At 49.4% G+C, this 13,486-nt stretch overlaps 1 long non-coding RNA gene across 1 annotated transcript in view; it reads right to left on the minus strand.

The window, feature by feature from the left end:
• The window catches only part of LOC122450037, a 32,004-nt gene extending 19,101 nt beyond the window's left edge, over nucleotides 1-12,903 (minus strand). The window contains exon 1 of the long non-coding RNA XR_006272054.1: nucleotides 12,501-12,903. This is a non-coding gene — a long non-coding RNA (uncharacterized LOC122450037). The remainder of the gene's footprint in view (nucleotides 1-12,500) is intronic.
• Nucleotides 12,904-13,486: the final 583 nt, after the last annotated feature.

Here is a 13,486-nt window from a genome sequence, read left to right on the forward strand (position 1 = left end):
TGATTGATTGCATCACTGGCGAGGTGATGCAATCCCCTCCCTCTCTAGAGGAGGTCAGGCCAACATCACTTCACTCAAAGCCCAACTCTATAATCACAGAGTTTGTTTCTCTGGAAGGACCAACCTCCATCCAGAATCAAGTCCTTAGTACAAACTCAGGTGTGGTCCCCAGGGGCCCATTGTGAATAGCAAAGACACTACTACTTCCAAGGGTTTAGAAGCTCCCTCCTGGAAACCAAGAACAAAGATTAATCAAATTCTTTGTTATAAAACAATGGTGTTTTATAGTCAATAAATCTTTGTTAAATATATTAATGACTAAATTTATAAATGAAAACACCAATAAATGAATGACCAGTAATAAATCTTTTCAGTTACATACAAATGAAAACCATCTCAAACTAATTAAGCAAAATGTTGGCTTGTAAAGTGGAAAATAACTAAGAGAGTTCAAAGAATGAAGAGCTCCAGGGATCCAACAATCAGAAGCCAAAGCTGGGAATCAGTGCCATCAGACACCAGCCTCTCACCATCCATATCTCATCTGTTTGTCTGTGTCATCTGCAAAACAGCTTTTATGCCCTTGTGACAGAGAAGATAGCTTTCAAATGCCCTGATTCATAGCTTCCCCGCCCCCCATCCCTTAGCACAAATAGATAAATTCCAGGAAAGAACTCTAATTGGCTCTATTTGGATCATGTGATCAACTCTTGGGCCAATCACTGTCCTAAGGGAAGAGATGATTGTCTGGGTCACATGCTTAGCCTTATGGTCTGTTGTGATTGACAGGCCAGTTAGAACCATGGGGGCCACAAAAGACAAGAGGATGTAGAGATAAACATTGTGTATCTACTACATTTTATATCTATATAATTGTTTATTTATTTTTTTATTTCTTTGGCCACAGTGTACAGCATGCAGGATCTTGGTTCCCCTATTATGGGATGGGCCAAGGTTGCCCCATAAGCCTCTGAACTGGAATCCATCTCGGGAAAAGTTGCACACACATGCTTGGGAGGTCCCCAGGGTAGGTAAGGTGTGGAAAAAGAAACCAGATTATTGGCTAAAGGTAAACAAAGACCCAGAAGAACTGCCCTATATACGATTAAACCTCTGCTTTGCTGTGCTCCTCCTCATCAGGAAGGCTCATTAGAAGGCGCCCCTCCGGGGGAACACCCACCTCATTTCTCTCCAGGTGCGCACCTCTGTCTTGCTTCTATCCTAACTGACAGACCATTTCTCCACGTGCTCTCCCACTTGTTGCTGTGCTGTGTCTAATAATAAACTCTGAACCTGTATTCACAGTTTCTGCCTCCGTGAAAAATGCGTTTTTCAATGGGGGCAAAGATCCAGGAAAAAACAGCTTCTAGCCTCTAGCCCTTGCTGGTCTGGTGGTTAGGATTTCTGGTTCCCATCCAAGGTGGCTTCCCTGGTGGCTCAGATGGTAAAGTGTCTGCCTGCAATCCAGGAGACCCGGGTTCAATCCCTGGGTTGGGAAGATCACCTGGAGAAGGAAATGGCAGCCCACTCCAGTACTCTTGCCTGGAAAATTCCATGGATGGAGGAGCCTGGTATGCTACAGTCCATGGGATCACAAAGAGTCAGACATGAGTCCTGGTCTGGTGGTTAGGATTTCTGGTTCTCATCCAAGTTACCCAGGTCCAATTCCTGGGGAGGGAGTGAAGATCTCGCTTCATGTCACTGTTCACTGCTGCCTCTCCGAAAGCACCCTGACCAGGGATCGAACCCATGCCCCCAGCATTGGGAGTGCAAAGTCTCAACCACTGGACCACCAGGGAAGCCCTTGTCTATAAAATGTTTTCAAGTTTAGAACATACATTATCTCAGGTAGTCTTCACAGTGACTCTGTGACCTAGGGCTTCACAGAGTTGGCCTTTTCACTGTAAGTCCAGAAAAATATGTACCTAGCTTGTATTTCAGAGTACAGACAAAAACGTTTCATATTCTTTAATCAACTATTTAATCACATATTAATTGAGCCCCTATAAGACACCAGGAGACACAGCAGTAACAGCGTTGTACTTGTGGTGCTTGCGTTCCAAGGGGAAATGGGTAATAAATAAGCGGAAGTGCAGCTAGCAGTACTAAGAAGAACATGAACAGGCCAGTGGGAAGAGGCGCTTTGTGCGCAGTGACCGGGGAGGCCTCTCCGGGGAGAGGTCAAGGGCACTGAGCTGAAGCCACTCCACGGGCCACTCCCCTTCCAGCTGCAGCCTGAGCACATTAACTCCTTTGTTGTTGCCTGTTAGTCGCTCAGTCATGTCCAACTCTTTGCGACCCCATGGACTGTAGCCTGCCAGGCTCCTATGACCATGGAATTCTCCAGGCAAGAATACTGGAGTGAGTAGCCATCCCCTTCTCCAGGGGGATCCTCCCGACCTCCTTTGCTCCCCAGGAATGATGCCCACAGCCACCAACCCACCCAGAACACCTTCCACTGAGAGCTCCCTCTCTAACTCCTTGATGATGAGCCTGCCAAGTCTGAAATGTGGAGGAAACCAGAACAAAGTGAAAAACATTTAAACTTCAGCTTGAATTATTTAAATGTAACTAAGGGCGCTCTTTCAGAGTCCTCTGGAAAGGAAATCATGGATTCTCTTTGGCAGTAGGATCTATTTTCACCTGGCTAGGGTGGCCCTCCAAGGACTTCATGTGGTCTTTTTAGGGGCAGAAGCGTTGAACTAACCAAGGTCTGTTCCAGCACTAAGCTTTGAAGTTGTGATGAAAACAAGCTCATTTTTGGCCCTTGATCCAAAGACAATGCAAAGAGAGCAGCATCTCTGTTCCTTTGGGAAGCCGGCCCTGTCTTTCTGGTAGTCAGGAAGCCATGTAATATGTCCATATCAGAACCAACGACACTTCTGGGAGACCATCAGACTAAGACCTTTCAATTGGAATGCCTAATGCTATTGATTAAAGAGCAGACACCAAAATCAGAACTCCCCTGGACAGATTTATGCTCTCCTTATGTTTAAATTTTGACTAGTGCACACTTGGCACCCTTAGGAACTCAGAACTCAGACAATAAGCAGAGCCCTGTACACTTTTGCTGGAAGATGCTTGCATTAGCCTCAGTGAGGGGTAGAAGGCTAGACCTGATTTCAGGCCCTACCGCCCGCACCTTCTGTGTGGCCTGGTGTTCCTCATCTTTATGAATAGCAGCTGATGCCACTTGTAAGGTGCCCCAGAGCACAGAGCTGAACACACCGAAGATACTGCAAGAAAGTGAAGTCGCTCAGTCCTGTCTGACTCTTTGCGACCCCATGGATTGTAGCCTACCAGGCTCCTCCGTCAATGGGATTTTCCAGGCAAGAGTACTGGAGTGGGTCATCATTCCCTTTGCCAGGGGATCTTCCCGATCCAGGGACCGAACCCAGGTTTCTCGCATTGCAGGCAGATGCTTTACCTTCTGAGCCACCAGGGAAGCCCCTGTATAGATACTGTACTAGATTAAAAGAATCAACGATATAGTTCATAATTTCTAAGTTTGAGGCAAACACCAGGGAAAGCAATTGAAAGTGCCTTGCTGGTCTGAACAGTGTAACATCAAGTCTTCCCTCCACCTTCTCAGCTGTCCATAGAGCTCCTATGTTTCCTTCAAAGGCATGGTTCAAAAGTCATCTCTTGCATGATGCCTTCCCTGAGGCCCCAGGCACAGCTGCCCCGTTCCCACTGTACATGTAAAGTACCCACCACCTGGCACTATAACATGTACATGGGTACATATGGCTTCTCCAAGCCTGTAACAGTGACTTGGGAAGAAGAATCATGTTTTCTTAGCTCATTTTCCTCATGCTCTGCCCAGTGACTGGCTGGGGCTAGAGAGTTGAAAATATTTGTCAAATGAATAATTCAGTGAATGGACAGATGGGCTACTTATGCAGACCAGGGCCTTTCCTCACTTCGAAATCCTTTTGACCATGGATTACAGGTTGGAGAACATCAAAATCTCGGCATAGTGAAATTGGTATGATGATCTCAACACCCAATAAACAGTTGATCCACAGAGCTGTGCTTTCTTTGAGGAGCCATCTCAATTCCATCACCACTGGGAATTGTGATGCAAAGGAGATGCTAATAGGAAAATAGCCATTTGTGGAGCCTGAGCCAAAGATGGAAATAAGATGGAGAGAGATGAATTAAAGCCATGAAGGAGACAGGAACACCCTGATCCCCACACCTTGCCCACCTGACTAACCTTGGAGATCAGGATAGTGAGAGAACAAAGCCAGATTGGCTTTAATAAAGGCAAAAATCTACTGGAGGTCTTCCTCCAGGTGGTCCAGTGGTTAAGAATTGCCTTCAATGCAGGGGACACGGGTCCAATCCCTGGTCAGGGAACTAAGATCCCACATGCTGCAGGGCAACGAAGTCCATGTGTCACAACTAGAGGGAAGCCCATGAGCCTCAAAGAAATATCCCGTGTGCCACCACTAAGGCCTGACACAGCCAAAGAAATAAAATTTTTTGAAAGAATAATTGCTAACCGTAAATAAAATGACAGCGGTTAGGATTTAGGTTAGAGCAATCCATTCCCACCCCTGGAAAAGGAAATAGCAACCCTCTCCAATATCCTTGCTTGGAGAATCTCATGGACAGAGGAGCCTGGTGGGCTACAGTCCAAGTTGTTGCAAAGAGTTGGACACGACTGAAGTAGCTTAGCATGCATGCACACAATCCATTGCCACAGGAAGACCCCATGAGTGGGAGAGCATGGGAGATAGATAATAGAATTTCATTTTCTGCAGTTCTTAAAAGAGGCTTCCTCTTCTCCCACACCACCATCCCTCCTCAAACTTGGCACAGTGATTGTGGGACAGTCCTGCCTGGAAGTCCAGGGAAAGAGACTGGGATCTCCACCAGCCAGAGGATTATGGGAATATTCTAGGTTCCTATTGCCAGGATACCGGGCAGACCACCAAGGACGGAGCGGAGGCTTCGCCAAGCCGCTATTCCAGGCACAGCAGCGTCAGTAATTAAAGTTCACTCCATCCTGACACCAGCAGAAGGGAGCATAACTGGAGAGGCCCAGGTCTCACATGGAGGGAGGTAAAGCAGGGGCTGCGGGCCGTGATTCTGCCCACCCCCTGGCTGGTGTGAGGCAAAGCCAGGTGCAGGAAACAGCTGAATTAAACAATGTCATGAGGGTGGGAGGAGGGAGGTGCACTTGTGATAGGAAGGAAATTCTCATTCCAACAAAGGAAAATCAAAGCCCCAAATGATTCCGCAGGGAGGAAAGGTGAGGGGGAGGGAAGTGAAATGGAAAACACCAACAAATTGGAAATCAAGCACTGAGGTGGTGGAAGGGATTGGATGCTCTCAAGCAGGGAGACAGCTCCTCAAAGGGCTAGTCTTTCTGGTTCAGATCCAGCAGATCTGAACTGCATTTCCTTGGAGAGAAGGGGGACCCCCTGTACTGTTTTTGCTCCAGCAAAGAGGTGGCCAAGGGTAGGCCTCTCCTGTCCTGGAATTCTGATCTAGTCACCAACTTCAAAGACTGGTTTATTCTCTTGTAAACAATGATTTCCTAATAAGGTGAAGGGCCTCCTGGGTACCCTCAAAAATATTTCTTAACTTCAGCGAAAGTGCAAGAAGTCAGACTGATCTGTATACAAGTCCAAAGGCAGTGTGCAGGTGTCAGCTCTGCTGAGTCTCACATCTAAAGGATGTCCACTGTCCTTTGAGAATCCCCTGAAGGGTTAGCTGCTCAATCATCTTCAGCTCTTTGCCACCCCATGGACTGTATGTAGCCCGCCAGGCTCCTCTGTCCGTGGCATTTTCCAAGCAAGAATACTGGAGTGATTTGCCATTCCTTTCTCCAGGGTATCTTCCAACCCAAGGATCAAAACCAAGTCTCCTACATTGCAGGTGGATTCTCTCCTGACTGAGCCACCCGGAAGCCCGTGGGGCTTCAGCAATTTGAAAATTAACTCCCTAAGCCCGGGTTCTGGGCAGAATGAGTGTTTTGCCAGTGGACTGACTGGCTCCCCCTGGTCAGGACGTCATCAGGCAGACAAGGTTTGCAGGGCTCAATTACTCTGGGAGTAGTAGTTATGATGCCGCTTTGAAAAACCAACATACGAGGCTCAAAGTTGGCCACGTTGCTCACTAAATTCCCTGAAAGAAAAAATTCTGAATCAGAATAGCCTTCAGATATTCATTTCCAATCAAAGGAACATAAAACAATGCACAAGAGGAGCAGTTTAAGGAAGCAGGGCTGTCCTCCCTAAGGAGAGAAGGCTCAGGTTTGCATGAGACGTCCAGGGTGATGTAGCTGATAGATTAGATTCCATTTTTGTGCTCCTCAGGGGTGGCAATCAACTCAATGTGGACAAATTTCAGTTCATTGGAAGAAAAGCCATAGAACCATCCAGGTGGCCCTGAGCCTTGAGACATACAGAGTTCCCTGTTGCTAGAAGGATACAAGTGGGGTGATGACCAACTTGCAAAGGAGATTTGAGAATGGAAAGAGGGGAAAAGGAGGCAGGGAAGGGGAGATGAGGAGAGGGAACCAGCTGACTTCTAAAGTCTTTCCAGTCCCAGAGAATCTGGTCATTACCACAGACAGACAATGGCTTCAAACAGCGAGGGACGTCAAAGGCCTCTGGGAACATTTCTCCTGATCATGGCATCATAAAGTCTGCAGCAAATTCCAGGGGTCTTTTTCTACAACTTCCCTGTCCTTAGATGGCCCTGTCCAGGAGAGAGCTCATCACCCACATAGGAATTTTCACTGGAGCTTGCTGGGATTTCTACAGGGCTGCAGCTGGAGGTGGGGGATGGCTCTGTGGTGGCAGGTGGAGTGAAGAGGAGCTCTCTTGGCTGGCCCTCAACCTGGGGAAACTTTAGTAAGGATCCCACCCTCCGCCGTGTGTCTATAACGGTGTACCAATGTAAGCTCCGGTGCTGCAGGGAGAGATGGGAGTGAGCTTTGCTTAGGTGGAGGCAGTGAGACAGCTGAGTTTGTTCCATTGTTGAGCTGCCTCGCCAGCTGCTGACAAGGAAGCAGATTTTACAGACAGACTGAACCTCTGGCGGGATGAAAGTCGCTCAGAGACAAACACACACACTCACAGAGTTTCCTGCGTTTATGCGCTGTTCGGAAGCTCCTGTCATATGCACCTTGAGCAAAGAGAAAGGAAGTGATGGCTGCCGATGGAAGCTGGGCATGTTTTCCCAACGCTGGCACTGCTCTCTGTAATTCTCCTCCTTCATCGCGGAAGCTTCCTTTCAAAATAGTTGGGGAGTGGCGTGATTCACGACTGCAGCGCCTTCACTCCGGAGGAGTGAGCCGCTAGTGGCCTTGTTGCTGAGTGGCGGGTGAGATCCTCCTCCCCACAGGGATATTCCCACACTCCTCTGCAGCTGCCTTGTGCCGGCTGATGGGGGCCAGACCTCAGCGATGCCAACCCTCTGAGCTCTAGAAGCATCTGGTGAGCTGTTTACACTTTCCGTACAGGTGGCCGGTGTCCTGTGGGCACAGCCTTAGGATCTCAGAGTAGGCCTGGGCCAAATTGTCCTCCTGGTGGTAGAACAAGATTAACTGGGCTGGGATCCCACTGCAGGAGAGTTGGTGATGCTGGTTAACTCCCGCTGGTTACTCCTTCCAACTCTACTCCTTGGCCCCCTTCCCCTGCCCCTCTAGTCTGGGTCAGATGCGGCCTTTGGGTCCTCGTCTCCCCGGGGTTTATCTCTGATTATCACATGCACATTCCATGTTCACTTCTTCACCTCACCTGTGAGATTCTGCAGACTTTGAGGGTCCCTCTCCAGAATTTGTTGAACTGAACGAGCCTGTGCCTGAGATGACAAATTGCTCAAAAGCAGGGCAGGCTGGGACTAGGATGAGCAAGTGATGCCCCCAGGGTGCAAAATCGAAGGAGGTGCCCACTCTGGGGCCCATTCATTCACCTGAGAATGAATGCCTCCAGAGGACACCTCAAGCCACCTGGCTGGGCTCACTCCACTCCTGGCCCTGAGGCAACGGAAAAGGAAAGAATGTTAATTGTCGAGAACCAACCATACAGAGGCAGTGCATTATTTCATCTATTCCTCAGAGCGACTCTATAAAAGAGGTACTGACACCCTCCTTTGAAACAGGAAGAAGCTGAGCTTCTTGCCTTTCGGAAGGTTCCAGAACTATTAACCAAGGCAGAACTCACAGCGCAGGTCCTCCTAACGCTGAAGTTCTAGCTCTTTGCTCTTTGCTGTCCCAGCTCTGAGGGGAGCTCGCTGTAGAGGCCCGGCTCACCTGAGGGGAGAGCCACCTCACCACTCTGAAGAGGGCCGGTGCTGCTCCGCCAGGCCCCCCTAGGTCTGCCTGGGGCCTGAGGAGCTCTCTGCTCCCCACTTTCCCCAGGTGACTCCGAGGCCCCTCCTGGGGGTGAGGCCCCCCCGCTCCTCTTGATGCCCCTGTCTCAGCACCTGGCAGCATCTCAGTGCTCTGGGTCAGGAAGTCCCCCCTCAGGTCGGCCCTGACTCAGGCCTGTAACCCAAACCCCTCCCTTCACACCCAGGCGTCAGCAGAGACCCTCTGCACGATCTTCCTGCCTGGAGCTGTCCAGGCTTCTAAGTTGTGCTACTCAGGCGGGACCCCAGGGTTGCTGTTCAGTTGCTCGGTTGTGTCCGACTCTTTGTGACCCCATGGACTGCAGCACGCCAGGCTTTCCTGTCTTTCGCTGTTTCCCGGGGTTTGCTCAAACTCAGGTCCTTTGAGTCAGTAATGCCATCCATCCATGTCGTCCTCTGTCGTCTCCTTCTCCTCCAGCCAACCCCCGGGGGAGCGTCTGTTTTACCTATTGCCACAGGCTGCAGGGGCGGCCCCGGGGAACGGCCTGGCGCTACCAGGACTCTGCACCAACTTAGAGCTGCCAAGCAGCAGGCAGGATGGAGGCCTCCGTCAGCAGCTCTCCTCCTGGGCCTGGATGGCGCTCAGTCCCCGGCCCCACCCCTCCAGCTCCTGCCTCCTTCTGCACTCCCTTTCCACACAGCATCACCATCCAGAAGTAAGACCAGTCCCAGGAAACCACTGATGAGGGGCAGGGATCCCGGCCTGCCTCAGTGGGCCACCTGCATTCCCTCCAGCAGAGCCCCAGCAGCGGCTGAGCCCATGGTTGGCAGAGCGTCCGGCCATGCTCCAAGTTTCCAGAGTGGAAAGGAGAGGATCCAGCACTCGCTCGGGGTGGATTCCAGGGTGCTGAGATCAGCAGGTGGCCCAGCTTGGAGCCAACCTGTCTACCCTGATGGAGAAATCAGAGGCTCACCCAGGAAATAGGGCTCAAGAGAGGATTTTCTGACTCCTCCCAGCTGCCACCACCCTCATTACCTCCCACCCAACCTTAGTCCTCATCTTCGGGTCCTTCACTGACCGCTCTGCCCCCCAGGGATGCCTCTAGCCCAAACGACAGACCTTTACTATCAACCTTCCCAAGCATAGCTCGGGCCAGGGACTCTCCCTGCCCACACCTCTGCCCCTGTGGAACTGAGGACATTCCCCTTGGCCTGGCATCCCAGGGCATCCACGACCACACGCTCCCCAAATGGGAGGGCAGAGACCCTTCCATCCCCACTGTCGCACCTCCCCTACGCCCACCTGGCTCCAACCATTCCCACAGCTCTCCCAACACACAGGAAGCTGTTCTCCAATCTTAGCTGATGGATTCTGATGTGGAGCAGTCCTTGGGTTTAAGACGCTGCAGAAGTTTCTTTCTTCAGCTGACCTTTGTAGACAGGAAGTTCTGCCTTCTGTCTAGCCTAATTCTACCCTACTTATGGTTCATTTTCATTCCTCAGTGGAGATGGAAAGCAGTGGATTATCTTTCCCTAAATAATAACTCTTCTTACGCTTTAAGACTGTTATTAAGTCACCTTTGAGCCACCTTTCTTCTTCAGCCTAAATAATCCCACCTCTTTTCATGTTCCTTCAAAATGTTATGCCCTGCCCTGTAATTACCTTGGCAACGCTTCTGAATTCTAATTTCTTCCCATCCAGAATGAAGAAGGCACTTGAGAGCAGATGACAGGACCCAAATTGAGGACCTACTGTGTGCCAGGGACTAACTCTCCACCCCCACCACAAATGCACCACACTGCATTTGATCTTCCTAGCAACCCACGAGGTAGCTGTTCTTCACCCCCATTTTATAGATGAGGAAACAGAGGCTCATATTGTGGTTGACAGGATTTCTCAATCTAGGCACTATCAACATTTGGGGCCAGATAACTCTTTGCTGTGGTGACTGACCTGTGTGCCTGGAGGATGTTTGGCAGAATCTCTGACTTCTACCCTCTCATCAACCTGTAGCAAACCCACTCTCCCAACTGTGACAACCAAAAATGTCTCCTGACCAGTGTCACCACTAGGTTGGGGGACTTCCCAGAGACACTCAACTACTAAATAGCAGAGACTAAACTCAGATCTGGCAGCTTCAAAACACATTATTTCTCTTGCCCCCATGCAACTTCCTAAAACAGAGTCCTATGGGAAAATAATGAGAGATGCCATATATTTTTTTCTGTTTTTATCATTCCCTGTCCAAACATCTGGGGCTTCCCAGGTGGCGCTGGTGGTAAAGAACCCACCTGCCAATGCAGGAGACATAAGAGATACAGGTTCAATCCTTGGGTCAGAAAGATCCCCTGGAAGAGGGCATGGCAACCCACTCCACTATTCTTGCCTGGAGAATCCCATGGACAGAAGTGCCTGGCAGGCTACGGTCCACAGGGTCACAAAGAGTCAGACACTACCGACACGACTTAGCACACACACACGCACACCCCAACATTTACTCCTTTACCTGTGTCACTGGGATCAACTAATAGATTGCCCTTCTCCAAATCTCACCCCACACTTTCTAAGTTTACCCATTCTCGATTTGAAAGCATTAACTTCGGCCTACTGTGACCACAGAACTTTTTCTAAAATGTTTAATTTCTTAGTATCACTCAATTCAGGCTTACTTCAGGCACCTGGGAGCAAAGAAAATAGAAAACACATCCTTCTCTAAGAACAGAAGGTCTAACCTGGCAGCTGGGTAGACACGTGAGCAGTTCCGGCACTTCCTAAGAAATGCTCAGTCCACTCTTGCAGCACCCCTGGGCGGGCTGTTGGAAAGTAGGAACACCGAGTCCCCTGAGCAATGGCTTAGATTAAAGATGCCAAGCAGTCAGTTTAAGGAGTCATCTGAGACCAGCCTTTGGCACAGTGAAGTCACTACCATAAACTAGAGCAGATGAATACTGTGGGCTGCAAATTGTGATGGGGACGTGAGTGATGAAGGGGGGCAGGATAATGGGACCGGCGCCTGTGGGCTGCATTTGCTATTTCTGTGCCGCAGCCCAGCCTGGGGTTTGCATTCTTCTGTTCCCTACTCTCGGTTTTACCGCCTCTGTTCCAGGTGTCCAGGTGGGAAAAAAATTTCTGGTTTGTACGCGGTGAAGCTTTTCACTTATTCTCCTGGGCTTTCATGTGAAGGCACGCCAGGCTTTATTATAGAGACTTCCTTTCTCTCCATCTATCAAAATCAGATTCATTCTTCAAGATCCATTTAAATGCTGCTTCCAACCTCTCTCCTCTAACCGTCACCGCCCACTCTCCGTTCTGGCCAAATCAGTCTGCCGGTCTTACCCAAACAGACCTTGCAGCTTCCTCTGAACGTTCCCTTTTCTCATCCACTCTTTTAACCTACATCTTTTGAGAATCTACTCCGTGCCAGGCACTCTTGTGGGCACTGAGGACACAGCAGTATACAAAAAGACAAAAACCTCTGCCTTATTGTACCAAGTGAAATAAGTCGGAGAAAGACAAACACTGTATGATATCACTTCTATGTGGAGCCTAAAAAATACAACAAACTAGTGAATGTAACAACAAAGAAGCAGACTCACAGATAATGGACAAACTAGTGGTTGCCAGTGGGGTGGAGGGGGAACATAAGGGTGGAAGAACGGGAGGTACAAACTATCAGGTGTAAGATAGACTCAAGGATGTATTGTACAACATGGGGAATATAGCCGATATTTTGTAATAGCTGTAAATAAAGAGTAACCTTTAAAATTGCATTACATTTTTTAAAATTAAAAAAAAAATCCCACTCTCATTTTTTGGGGGGGAGAAGCTGATATTTTGGTATCATTATTTCTACCAGAAGGCTTTGACCTCACCCACTCCAACTTAAACTTTAAAAACCCAGCCCTGCCTTCAGCTGTAGGTCCTCCTCCATGAAACCCTCCCTTTTTTCCCCAAGCAGCATCCCTCCTCATCCTGGACTTCAATTGCTTTGACTCCATGAGCCGTGTTTGGCACATCACACATCGCCTTTTATTATCTGCGTGTTTCTGTCCTACCTCCCAACTCTAATGGGAGCTCCCCGGAGGGCAGGAAGTATGTTTTACCTCTGTAGCCCTGCAGCATTCAGCAGCGTGTCTGGCACAGAGAAAGAAAAACAGCATTTAGAAAAATAATAATAATAAGGACCTACCGTTGATCTGAGTACTTAATAAGCAAGAGCTCATTTGATCCTGATGACGAGCCTATGGTGCTGGTGGGGGCTCGCTCAGGGTGAAACACGGGTGGCGGAGGCAGCGGCTGCAGAGCTGACGATGTTGTGCACCCGGAGGATGAGCTGGCGGATGCAGGTGTGGGCTTGGAGCAGGACCTGGACTGGAGTCCTGGCTCCATCACTTCTCAGCTGGATGTCCTTCGGCGGGTGATTTCTCTTCCCTTGGCTTCTGTTTCCCTTCCAACGCCTGGGGATAATTACAGCACCCACGTCACAGAAGGGCATGACAATGACATGAACTCATGCAGGTATCACATCTCCAGCACAAGGCCTGACACGGCTTCCCCGGTGGCTCAGCAGTAGAGAAGCCACCCGTCAAGCAGGAGACACGGGTTCAATCCTTGGGTTGGGAAGAACCCCTGGAGAAGGAAATGGCAACTCATTCCAGTATTCTTGCCTGGGAAATCCCATAGAAAAGGAGCCTGGAGGGCTACAGTCCATGGGGTTGCAAAAGAATTGGACACAACTTAGCGACTAAACAAAAACAACAGTGCCTCACACACTAGAAGCATTCAACACATGGTGCCTACTCTATTGTTTTGTTTCCCCCTTCCGAGAATGACCCACACCTGCTTCCTGTCCCATCCTGCCCCAGTCCCCCAGCCCCTAGCCACCCACTGCACACACACACCTCCTTCCACACCTTCAGTGGAGCAGAGGAAAATTTGAGTGCAATATACTGAGAAGACACTCTTCTTGGCTACCTTATTCCTCCTCTTCCAACAAATGAGCTCTGAAACAAATAGATCCTAGACATCACGACTCATTTATAATAATCCAGCCCTTGGGACCAGGAGGGGGATGCAAGCTCTGCCTGGATGCTGACAGAGCGACAAAGACTCCAAAGTACAAGAGATCAGGGGACAGTCCGGAAGCCAGCCACGAGGAATGTGCTATCATCTCTT

Source organism: Cervus canadensis, chromosome 11 (genome assembly GCF_019320065.1).
Source record: "Cervus canadensis isolate Bull #8, Minnesota chromosome 11, ASM1932006v1, whole genome shotgun sequence".
Lineage (NCBI taxonomy): Eukaryota > Metazoa > Chordata > Mammalia > Artiodactyla > Cervidae > Cervus > Cervus canadensis.